Below are 11,748 nucleotides of genomic sequence, written 5' to 3'. Positions count from 1 at the left end.
ACTCAGGAGTTGATCCTCCTTGACGTTCACCTGGAGCAAATTTAGCCTCAGCTGATACTTAAGAGGCAAAGGCACAGACTTAGGGATGCGGGGAGCTCAAGGGCTGTCACCCTGTAGAAACCCTTCTGACGCCCAGTTCAGGCCTGGCCTCGGGGCTGGCCGGCTCCTCCTTGCTCCCCCGTTTCCAGCGAGAGTCTGGGATGGCACCCACAAAGCTGGTGGCGTCAGCCCTCCTGCCCTCAACTCCCAACAGTACTGGAGCCAGGTGGTTAGCAAGTCCGGGAGGGAGCAGGAACGAGGAACGCCACCTGGGCTGGAGTTCTTGGTTTCCTGTCCTGGCTCGAATGGGGAAGAGCCTTAAGAGAGCCTCGCGACAGGCCCCCGGAGGGAGCCGCGCCCCTGGCCCTGGGGGCCACTGTGGGGGTTCGCGGCCGGAGCGCAGGCTGGGCCGGGGTGTCTCCCGGAAGCCGGGCTGGCCCAGGCTGCCCCATATGGAGTTGGGAAAGTCTCAGGCTTTCGTTTTGAACCTAGGAGGCCGAGCAGCCGGGCAGAGGTTCCCGACGGCCATTGGCTGCGGCGGCGCCGTGACATCAGCGCGGAGGGGTGCTCGGGGAGGGCGCGGGCGGAGCCTGGAAGGGGAGTGTCCTGGCGGCTCCCAGCCCTGAAAGCCCGAGAGCCAGAGGGAAACAAACGCCGGCGCTGACAGGGGCCGCTAGCCCCGCCGCCACGCGGAGCCCACAGAGGAGACGGCGCAGCTGGGTCGGCGCTCGGGTACCCGGGGACCGAGGTAGGCGACGGGTACCCGCCTCTGGCTGTGGTAGCCGCCTTCGCGCTGGGTGCTCAGGGTGGGCTTGGGGGGCTCGAGCCCCCCTGTGGGGCAGAGAGGATCCAAGCTAGGGATGCGAGGCCGCGGCGCGGGGAGAGGGGCGCGGAGTCCCCACTTGGCGCTCGCGCTTCTCTCCGCACCCGCCGCGGTGCCTGGGACCCGGAGACGCGCACCCAGTGTCCTGGCAGAGCGGGATGTGCGGAGGAGGGGGTGGCAGGGAGCCGGGAGCAGCGTCGCCGGGACTCGATTTCCTCTCTACGCTGGAACTCTTGGGCTTGGCCGAGCGCGCCGCTGGGCGGGTTGGGGGCTGGTTTTAAAGGGCCTCCCCCTTCCCAGGAATGGGGTGTGTGTCGGTGTGGGCAGAAGGGCAGCAATCGGCGGCGCGCGGCCCGCGATCTCCGCGAGGGGGGCGTGTGTGCGCCCGGAGTTCTCCATGAATAAGGACCGAATTCTCCGCCTGAGCAGAGGCGTGTACACATCTCGCTCTCGTACACACACTGCAGCACACGCCACCCAATGTCACGCGGCCGGGGAGCCAGCGGGAAGGAGCTGTCTGGAAGGGAATGGCCAAAGGAACAAATGCTTCCCCGTTCCCCCACTCCCGCCCCGCGAACCCTTCCCTTCCCCGCCAGGATCCCGCCCCGCCCGCTCCCTCGGAAGCCCGGGAGGTCGAGGCGCCTCCCGGCGGGGTGTAGGGGGAGAGCAGTCGAGCCGCCCGCCCCTTTGGAGCCCGAGAGACTGCCGCGCACGGGGCCGGTGCGCCCAGAGCTCAGCGCGCTCCGCGGGGTCGCTGGCGGGAGCGGTTGGTTAATGATTTAATCGCCCGCTTGGGGCGGGTGCGCGCGGAACGGCAGTCCCTGGCCCCGCCCCCTCCCCGGAGCGCCCCCAGCCGGGGTTACAAAACTGCCACCTCCCCCCGGCACGTCCCCTAGGAGCCGTCCTGCCCGCGGGGATCCGGTCAGTCGGTGAGTGCCCCGGCCGGGAGGGCTGGAGAGCTGGGCGGGAGCTGGAGCTGAGGCTGAGCCGGCTTCCTGGGAGAGGACTGAAGTGCGTGCGTGTGTGTGTGTGTGTGTGTGTGTGTGAGCAAGAGAGAGAGAGAGCGAGCGAGAGGGACTGGGGGAGGGGTGCTCTCTGCTAACTCAAACCAGGTTGCCTGTGTTTTCCCAGTGACTGCGGCCTGGGCTTTGGAAGTTTTCTTTTTCTCCCTGGGAGAATGGAGGGGAAATACAATGCCTTTTCTTTTCTTGCTGCCTCTGGAACTTCTCTCTCTCTCCACGACTCCCACCCCTTGCAATCTGACCAGCTCCCACATCTCTTACTGGGTGCCCGGTGCCCACTGTTTGCCCAGATAACTGAGCAGCTGGATCCGGGTGGAGTCCTCGGGAGCCCCTTCGCTGCGAAGCCCCTTGCTCTCCCCGGAGGGGCCCGTGTGCTGGAGGGAAAATCTCTCGTCCGAAACCAGCAGCCATCTGGACCAGAGAAAGGTCCCATCCAGCGAGTGTAAACAATGAGGGGCCGGTGACAGGGGCCTCCTGCAAGGCAACTTCTTTGGCAGTCTGGGTTTCCAATAACTCCCGCAGCCCCCGCCCCCTTCTGAGGCTAGGGTGGAGGAGGGACCACCAGCAGGATGGACTGAATTTTAAGAGAACAAAGAACAGGCCACAAAGGAAGGGATTGCTGAGCTGCGGATTTCTCCCAGAAATCGGGAGTTGGCTGGGACTGAGCCAGGCCCTGAGAGAAGCCCTGGCAGCCCCAGGGACTCCTGGAGCAATAATGGGGCATCCACCAGGATCTCCTGAGGCTCTATCTCTGCTGGGAAGCCAGAGCCTGCTGAATGCGGGGGTGCCCTGCCGGTTCCTGCTCTCACCAACTGCCCTGTGTGAGCTGCCCCTGTGACTGACTGATTAGTGGGGTGGTTTATCTCCTCTGAACTTGGACTTTGCCTCTCCACTCCTTGAAGACAGCTGCTCCTTCCCACAAGGGGGGGGGAGTTCAGTGAATTTGGGGAGATCCCAAGTAGATTCCCAGGCATCCTGGTAGACCCCTGCAGGGACTAGGAGGGGGCCACTGTGATCCTATGGGTGGTGGTTCTGGGGTGAGTCTCAGCGCCTCCCCTCTGAAATCTCCCTGAAGTCCTAGGGTCCCTGCCACTGAGGGCAGCTTGCTCCTGCTCTGCGGTACAGCCTAGGCCTGTACTATGAACGATTCTTCCATTTCTTGGGGTTTCTGCCTCTCTCTTTTTACATTCCTCTTCTTTTTTCCCCCTCGTTTCTCTCTTACCCTTGGCCACCCACCGTGCTTGTCCCTATCCTCTGTACCCTGCCTCCACTGTGCTGGTGCCTCTGGAACCAGACAGTGCCTCACAGGACCGGAGACCAAGGAGCCACAAGCAAAGGGGGGGGGTCTCATGTATAAAGGTCACGGGAATGAGTGTTGACCTGGGAGAGGAATCTTACAGCATTCTTTTCATTTTAAAAATAATTTTTATTTTATTTATTAATGTTTTTGAGACCAGGTCTTGCTCTGTCACCCAGGTTGCAGTGCAGCGTCATAGTCAAGGCTCACTGCAGGCTGGACCTCCTGGGCTCAAGTGATCCTCCCACTTCAGCCTCCCCAGTAGCTGGGACTACTGGCGCCCACCACCACGCCCAGCTATTTTTTGTATTTTTTTTTTTGTAGAGGTGGGGTTTCACCATGTTGCCCAGGCTGGTCTTAAACTCCTGAGCTCAAGGGAGCTTCCCCGACCTTGGCCTTTCGAAGTGCTGGGCATACAGGTATAAGCCACTGCATCTGGCCAGCCCTTTTTTTTTTTTTTTTCTGAGACAGAGTCTTGCTCTGTCACCCAGGCTGGAGTGCAGTGGCACAATCTCGGCTCACTGCATCCTCCACCTCCCGGGTTCAAGCAATTCTCCTGTCTCAGCCTCCCCAGTAGCTGGGACTATAGGTGCATGCTGCCACGCCTGGCTAATTTTTTTTTGTATTTTAGTATAAATGGGGTTTCACTGTGTTGCCCAGGCTGGTCGCAGACTCCTGAGCTCAGGCAGTCCACCCACCTTGGCCTCCCAAAGTGCTGGGATTACAGGTGTAGGTGTAAGCCACTGCACCCAGCCCTGGCCAACCCTTGTTTACAAGTCCGGAGCTTTTCCAGAAGGGCCTTGGGTTGGCAGTGGCCTAGAGCTTCCAACCCCTTCTACCCCTTTGGAGTGACTGATTGATTTCTGTGGCCAGGACTGTCTGTGCGCAGGTGTGGCCGAACAGTGTTTGATGTTGGCCTCTCCCTTTCACTCTTCCCCATCTCACGCCCCCATGTTTGGATTGGGTTCGAAGTGAAGAAGTCAGAAGCCAGAGTGGCCAGGGTTGCGCTTGGGTGGCAGTAAGTCCAGCCTTCTGTGTTCTCATTCTGGTTCTGCAGACTCAGAGGAGTTTGTCCCTGTTGGAGGAGGGAGGAGTCCATCCCTTGGAGGAATGGGGAGCTGGGTTGATGCCAGAGATAAGGCCTGTGGGCGGAGGGAGAAGGGTTGAGCAATCTTGCCCTGGAAACAGAGCTGACCTGAGCTCTGCGTAGGTCTTCTGACCTATGTACTGGAGGATTTTTCTCGACCGTGAGGAAAATAACCAAATTCTGGAGCTGGGGACACTTTGAGGGGTCATCCGGCAGAGTGTCCTGAAGGCCAACTCCAGCCAGTGCTTCTGGGGTTCTCCAGGAAGGCCAAACCCATGTCTGCCCTCTCTCGGCAGAGAACTGGATGGTAGTGCTGGAAGGAGCCCGCATGTGGCACTGGACCCAGCCCTTTTTGCTTGCGGTGCGTTGGGAAGGAAATTCAGACATTAGGACCAGGCACAGTGGCTCATGCCTGTAATCTCAGCATTTTGGGAGGCCAACACGGGCAGATCACTTGAGGTCAGGAGTTCGAGATCAGCCTAGCCAATATGGTGAAGCCCTGTCTCTACTAAAAATACAAAAATTAGCCGGGCGTGGTGGTGGGCACCTGTAATCCCAGCTACTGGGGAAGCTGAGACACAAGAATCGCTTGAACCCAGGAGGTGGAGGTTGCAGTGAGCTGAGATTTTGTCCTGCACTCCAACCTGGGTGATAGAGTGAGACTTTGTCAAAAAAAAAAAAAAGAGAGAGAGAAATTCAGACATTACTTTCCCATATTCCCGCTCACTGTGCCCCTAAAGCTCCAGCTTAAAATACGCCTCCTTGAGGAGACTTGGGCTTCCTTCCAACTAACTTAACACTGGAGTCTCCCCCAGGCACTGCCAACTTGCAGCTCTGGGCTCTGTGCCAGGATGGCAATGCTGGCATCCAAAGCCCTCCCTTGCCAGGAACAGGGGAACTGGCCATCTCCAGTCAGCCTCCACTCAAGCTGAGGAAGGGTCTTTCTTTTGGGGTTCAGGTGAGCACAGTTTAGGGTGTGGTCATTAATGAAGGCTCACCGTTCTTAACCCACCTGTAAGAAACTGCTCTGCACACCTGGTATTTCCCCTTCACCCCAAAGATGGAGCTGAAGGCATCTGGAAAAACTACAGTGCCAGGCATGAAGGATCCCTGGATGTCTGTGCTCAGCCAGAACTGCTTCAGCCACCATCTTCTGCCTTGGCCATCACGGTAGCAGAGGTTGTCTGGGGCAGCCTCCAGCCTCGCAGGATGAGACTCCGGGTTCTCCTTTTGCCCGAACCCCTGCAGTTCTGGTAGTCACTGACCTTGGTCTGGAGACCCCAGCTTTGAATCTTTCCAAGTGTGCCACCGAAGCCAGGTTCTGTGTGCCAGCTTCTCTTCCCTGCCTGTCCTTCCTCTCTACCTCGAGTCCTCACTCAGTGCAACCCTTCTTTCCTTACACTGTTGCCTCCAACCCTGAAGCATCAGAAAGGGAACTGTTCCCCTCAAGTCCTGGAATTGGGTTTAAGGCTTTGTCAAATGGTACAAGGAGTAGAGAGCCCAAGAGAGCCCAAACAGAGCCTAGGGGCTTGCAGTACAATTTGTGGATACCTCTAAGGAGAACCTGGTTAGGTTTAAAGGATCAGATTATATTTTATTGGGGGTTGATCATGTTGAAGTTCTGTGCATTATTTTTTGTTTTGAGACAGGCTTTTTGCTCTGTTGGCCAGGCCGGAGTGCAGTGGTGTGATCACAGCTCACTACAGCCTCAAATTCCTGGACTCAAGAGATCCTCCCACCTCAGCCTTGAGTAGCTGAGACTACAGACGTGTGCCACCCTGCTTGGCTAATTTAAATTTGTTGTTGTTGTTGTTGTTGTTTAGAGACAGGGTCTCACTGTGCTGCTCAGGCTTGTCTCAAGCTCCCGGGCGCAAGCAATCCTCCCGCTTCTGCCTCTGCATCCCAATGTGCTGAGATTTCAGGCATGAGCTGTGATGCCTGACCTGTGCATTATTTGTTGCTAGTAGCACCCGGGGTCCTGCAAATTCCTGAGTTGTCTTTTACCCTTATCCTAGGAAGGAATGGAGGAGCTTCTCTTTTGCCACCTCCACCTCACCATCTTGTCTGAGAAGAGCCAGGCTCCTCTCTCTGGCATCACTAAAGGTTAAAAAGTGATGGGATGAGGGAACTCAGATCAGGAAAGAAACCAGATTGGAGGGTTTCCTGCCCCCCACTGGTGGCCGAGACCACAGAAGGAGGGCAGAATCTGTACCTGGTCTTCAGCAGCTTGGGGGACCCTTCCCCCTGCATCAGATAATCCTGGGAACCCCCAGGACTTTGAAAAGGGTCAACCCATTGTCTCAGCCCGTTTCACTGAACAGACTTTTGAATTAGGTGCTCTCAGGCGGGTGTTCTCTATGAAGTTTGGGAAGTGACAGTGGCTGGAGTGTCACTGGGTGTGACAGCATCATCTTTATAGCACACGTGGAATTGTGCTCACCCTAGCACAGCACTTGGGAGGTACGAAATGTTATCAATTGCTCTGAGAGCTAATGAGGAAACGGAGGCCAGCTTGTGACCTAGGGAGTGGGGCTCTTTGTCCCCAAGTTCCGGCAGGGCCAAGATGCAAGATTTCGCCTGCCTACTCTGGAGGGAGTTTAGATCTGCCAGTCTCCCTCTGGAGACCCCCAGGTGGCCGTGAAATTCCCACTTCTTAGCTGAGCACCCGGCTCTTAGGAGAGGCAAAGTGAAACCAAATGAGGCCTGGCAGATCTGATTTCAAGCGCGGCACTTTCTTCTGCGATCCTGAGCAGAAGGGAGGCACCCTGCTGCCCAGTAGTAACAGCCATTCCCAGAGGAGGGTCCAGCCTGTGTGAGGGCAGTGGGGCCCCCCACCAGGCATCCATCCTGCCTGGCCCAGATCGTCCCTCTGCTGGTGGCTGGCGTCAGGTGGTGGCTCCGGGAAGCACGCGTTTCCAGGAAGGGCCCTGTAATCAAGTGAAGTTGCCGGATGTCCTTGAGTCACTGGCTCCTCATCGTCTTGACTCCTCCGTCGTTGCTTCCGGTCACTCCCAGGTCTTGGCTCCTTTTTCTTCCCCTCTCTGTGCTGTTCTAATTCCCAGGAGGTGAGGGAAGGTTTCCCCTTCACCTCCTGCTGACCTGCTTCCCCCCTGGTCTGAAGCCTGAGGTTCTGGGATGAGGATGAGGATAAGGATGAGGTGGGTGCAGGAACGAAGATGAAGGAGACAAGCAGGGCGGCCGGTTCCCAGCCCACAAGGAGCAGAGGGCTCCCCTGGATGGACCTGGGGTGCTGGGCTGTGGTCTGTATTTCCAAGGATTAATCTATACGTTCCCTGGAGTGGTGGGGAATGAGGCGCTCAGACTCAGGAGATGTTAACCTGAAATTGTGTGCAAAACTTTGTGTGCTGTGTGTACTCATGCATCCAGAGCCTTCAGCAGCCCTCCCAGGCCTGAGCCCCAGGGACGCTTATGATCCACTGCCCCCCTCGCTGCCCCCTCTGCCGATGTTCCTTATGGTGGAGTGGAAAAAACCCAGAGTCCAGCACATCTGGATTGTTATGTCTCTCTGTCCTTAGCAACTGTGTGTGACTTGAGTAAACCATGTGCCCTTCTAAGCCTCAGTGCTCTTTTTTTTTTTTTTTTTTTTTTTGAGACGGAGTCTCGCTCCGTCGCCCAGGCTGGAGTGCAGTGGCCGGATCTCGGCTCACTGCAAGCTCCGCCTCCCGGGTTTACGCCATTCTCCTGCCTCAGCCTCCCGAGTAGCTGGGACTACAGGCGCCCGCCACCTCGCCCGGCTAGTTTTTTTGTATTTTTTAGTAGAGACAGGGTTTCCCGTGTTCGCCAGGATGGTCTTGATCTCCTGACCTCGTGATCCGCCTCCCAAAGTGCTGGGATTACAGGCTTGAGCCACCGCGCCCGGCCAAGCCTCAGTGCTCTTATCTGCGAGCTGGAGATGGTAATGACAACTCCGTGGGATTGTTGGGAAGAATACATGAGATAAAGTCTTTCCAATGCCTGGGACCGTGTATGACTACAAAGTTTAAAGAAAGGCAGGCTGTGGTGGCTCGTGCCTGTCCTCCCAGCACTTTGGGAAGCAGAGGTAGGAGGATGGCTTGAGCCCAGAAGTTTGAAGTTACAGTGAGCCTTGATTGCACCACTACACTGTAGTCCAGCCTGAAGGACAAAGCAAGACCCTCTCTCAGAAAAAAAAAAAAAAAAAAAGAAGAAGAAGAAGAAAAGAGACAGTTTAATCAAAATAAATCGTCCAACACAATGCCTGGTGCAGAGTAAAAAGCTCAACAGATCTTAGTTCTTTCTTGTATTTCCTCCATGACGTATGGCCCAGGAATAGTTACTGCAGAGTCTGGGGAGGGGTCTACCCCTTATTAGGCAGGGTCTAGAATAGTTTTTCCCAGAGTGGGTTCCTCAGCACACCGTCTTGCTATCTGTTGGGATCCACCTGGGGAGATGTTATTCCAGAGTGTTCTTGATAATGAGTCACCATTTAAACTAGACTAGACTCCTTATGCTATATCTTCCAGCAATTAAAGGGTAAATTATTTTAAGCCGTAGTGTGTTTTCCCATAACTCAGCTTGGCTGAGTGAGTTATTGGCATCATTTTCCCATAAACTGTAAGAATTGTGAATTCCTTAAGGTGGTGGAGAATACTTGTGTGATATTTAAATCACAGTGAGCAGGATGATCAATGGGACTAGCCCTAGGACGGTGTTGTCAATAAGAATGTGACATTAGTCACACATGGAACTTTATGCTTTCTAGGAGCTATGTTTTTAAAACTAAAGAAAGGGGAAATTAACCTTTTTTTTTTTTTTTTGGAGACAAGAGTCTCGCTCTGTTGCCCAGGCTGGAGTGCAGTGGCATGATCTCGGCTCACTGCAACCTCTGCCTCCTGGGTTCAAGCGATTCTCCTGTCTCAGCCTCCTGAGTAGCTGGGATTACAGGTGCCCACCACCATGCCGGGCTAATTTTTGTATTTTTAGTAGAGACAGGGTCTCACCATGTTGGCCAGGCTGGGCTCGAACCCCTGACCTCAAGTGATCCATCCTCCTCGGCCTCCCAAAGTGCTGGGATTACAGGTGTGAGCCACTGTGCCCGGCCAATCATCAGTTTTTGTTTGTTTGTTTTTGAGACAGAGTTTCACTCTTGTTGCCCAGGCTGGAGTGCAATGGTACGATCTCAGCTCACCGCAACCTCTGCTTCCTGGGTTCAAGCCATTCTTCTGCCTCAGCGTCCCGAGTAACTAGGATTACAAGCATGCGCCACCACACCCAGCTAATTTTGTATTTTTAGTAGAGACAGGGTTTCTCCATGTTGGTCAAGTTGGTCTCGAACTCCCGACCTCAGGTGATCCGTCCGCCTCGGCCTCCCAAAGTGCTGGGATTACAGGCGTGAGCCACCGTGCCTGGCCAATTATCAATTTTTAAATGTAAAATAATTAAAATTTAAAATTCTGGCCACGTGTGGTGGCTCACATCTGTAATCCCAGCACTTTGGGATTACACTTGAGGACAGGAATTTTAAAACTTGCCTGGGCAACATAGTGGTGCACACCTGTAGTCCCAGCTACTCAGGACTGAGGTAGAAGAATTGCTTGAGCCTAGGACGTTGAGGTTACAATGAGCTGTGATTGTGCCACTGGACTCGAGCCTGGTTAACAGAGCGAGACCCTGTATCAAAAAAATTAAATTAAAAATTCAGCTCCTTAATCACAGTAGCCACATGTTAAGTACTCAGTAGCCTTATGTGGCTTGTGGCTGCTGGATTAGATGCCGGAGGTTTAGGGTATCACTGTAAATGCCAGAAACAGAGATGTTTCATATCAGTGGTATTATTCAACCTTATATTGGCAATGTAACAAATATAACAAGATAATGAGGAATGGAAGAGGCAAAATTATTATTAGTTGCAGATGATGAGCTTATCTACTTCCAAAACTGAAAAGATTCAATCATATAATTGATGAGAGCATGTAAGGTAGTATAAGCTTGGTGGGGTGGCCATTAAATATATTGGGGGGGGGAAGGTAGCTTCCCGGCCGAGTGCAGTGGCTCACACCTATAACCCTAGCACTTTGGGAGGCCGAGGCGGGTGGATCACCTGAGGTCAGGAGTTTCAGACCAGCCTGGCCAACACAGTGAAACCCTCTCTCTACTAAAAATACAAAAATTAGCCAGGCAGGCAGGGCATGGTGGCTCACCCCTGTAGGCTCACGCCTGTAATCCCAGCACTTTGGGAGGCCAAGGCAGGTGGATCACCTGAGGTCAAGAGTTCAAGACCAGCCTGACCAACATGGTGAAACCCTGTCTCTACTAAAAATACAAAAATTAGCTGGGCATGGTGGCGCACGCCTGGATGCTGAGGCACAAGAATTACTTGAACCCGGGAGGCAGAGGTTGCAGTGAGCTGAGACCATACCACTGCACTCCAGCCTGGGCAACACAGACTCAGCCTCAAAAAAAAAAAAAAAAAAAAAGGGCATGGTTGGCACGTGCTTGTAGTCCCTGCTACTTGGGAGGCTGAGGTACAAGAATTGCTTGAACCCAGGAGTGGAAGGTTGCAGTGAGCTGAGATAACACCACTGCACTCCAGCCTGGGGGCAGATTCACAAGAATGTATCATTTAGAAATAGTTAAGGATATGCACATAATATTCTGAAAAGACCTTACAGAGTTTCAACTGAAAATGGAAACAACCTAGCCATTCAGTGCCTGATTGGATGTAAAAATTAGATATTAAGATTTAATTTAAAACAATGTAGCATAAATTGTTAACATGTAAATATTTTGACCCAGCTGTGAACAATGGTTGGTTTTATTTATCCATCTACAAGGGAACATGCTGCTTGTGTAATAAGGGGGAAAATGTCTAAATTATTGCTCTCTAACAGAAGTCTTAGGCAAGTGCCATACATAATTTATAGTTTAATAGTTACATTTTTTTTTTTTTTTTTTTTTTTGAGACGGAGTCTCGCTCTGTCACCCAGGCTGGAGTACAGTGGCCGGATCTCGGCTCACTGCAAGCTCCGCCTCCTGGGTTCACGCCATTCTCCTGCCTCAGCCTCCCGAGTAGCTGGGACTATAGGCGCCCGCCACCTCGCCCGGCTAGTTTTTTGTATTTTTTAGTAGAGACGGGGTTTCACCGTGTTAGCCAGGATGGTCTCGATCTCCTGACCTCGTGATCCACCCGTCTCGGCCTCCCAAAGTGCTGGGATTACAGGCTTGAGCCACCGCGCCCGGCCTAATAGTTACATTTTAACAAGTAAGAGGAAATAGATGGTACATTTTGACTCACTATATTCAAAATATCATTTTAACATATCATCGGTATAAAAATGTTAATGAGATATTTTATACATCCTCTTTTTTTATACTAAATCTTAGAAGTCCAGTGTGCATTTTCCACTTGAGCACGTATCCATTTGGACTTGCCAGATTTTTTTTTTTTTTTTTTTTTTAATTCTTTTGAGACGGAGTTTCACTCTTTTTTGCCCAGGCTGGA

General features: G+C 53.6%; 1 protein-coding gene across 5 annotated transcripts in view; it reads left to right on the top strand.

The window, feature by feature from the left end:
* The first annotated feature begins 520 nt into the window (after nucleotides 1-520).
* The window catches only part of CDC42EP4 (CDC42 effector protein 4), a 28,436-nt gene continuing 17,208 nt past the window's right edge, over nucleotides 521-11,748 (top strand). For 2 of the 5 annotated variants that reach the window (XM_025361926.1, XM_025361922.1), the window contains exon 1: nucleotides 521-787. The gene's annotated coding sequence lies outside the window, so the exon portion shown is untranslated. Of the gene's footprint in view, nucleotides 788-1,162; nucleotides 1,792-2,479; nucleotides 2,922-11,748 lie in introns of those variants that run through there. The other 3 variants (XM_025361923.1, XM_025361924.1, XM_025361925.1) reach the window with 3 other exon arrangements.

Source organism: Theropithecus gelada, chromosome 16 (genome assembly GCF_003255815.1).
Source record: "Theropithecus gelada isolate Dixy chromosome 16, Tgel_1.0, whole genome shotgun sequence".
NCBI classification, from domain to species: domain Eukaryota; kingdom Metazoa; phylum Chordata; class Mammalia; order Primates; family Cercopithecidae; genus Theropithecus; species Theropithecus gelada.
Note: the sequence above shows the minus strand (reverse complement) of the source record. Positions and strands in the feature narration are given on the sequence as shown.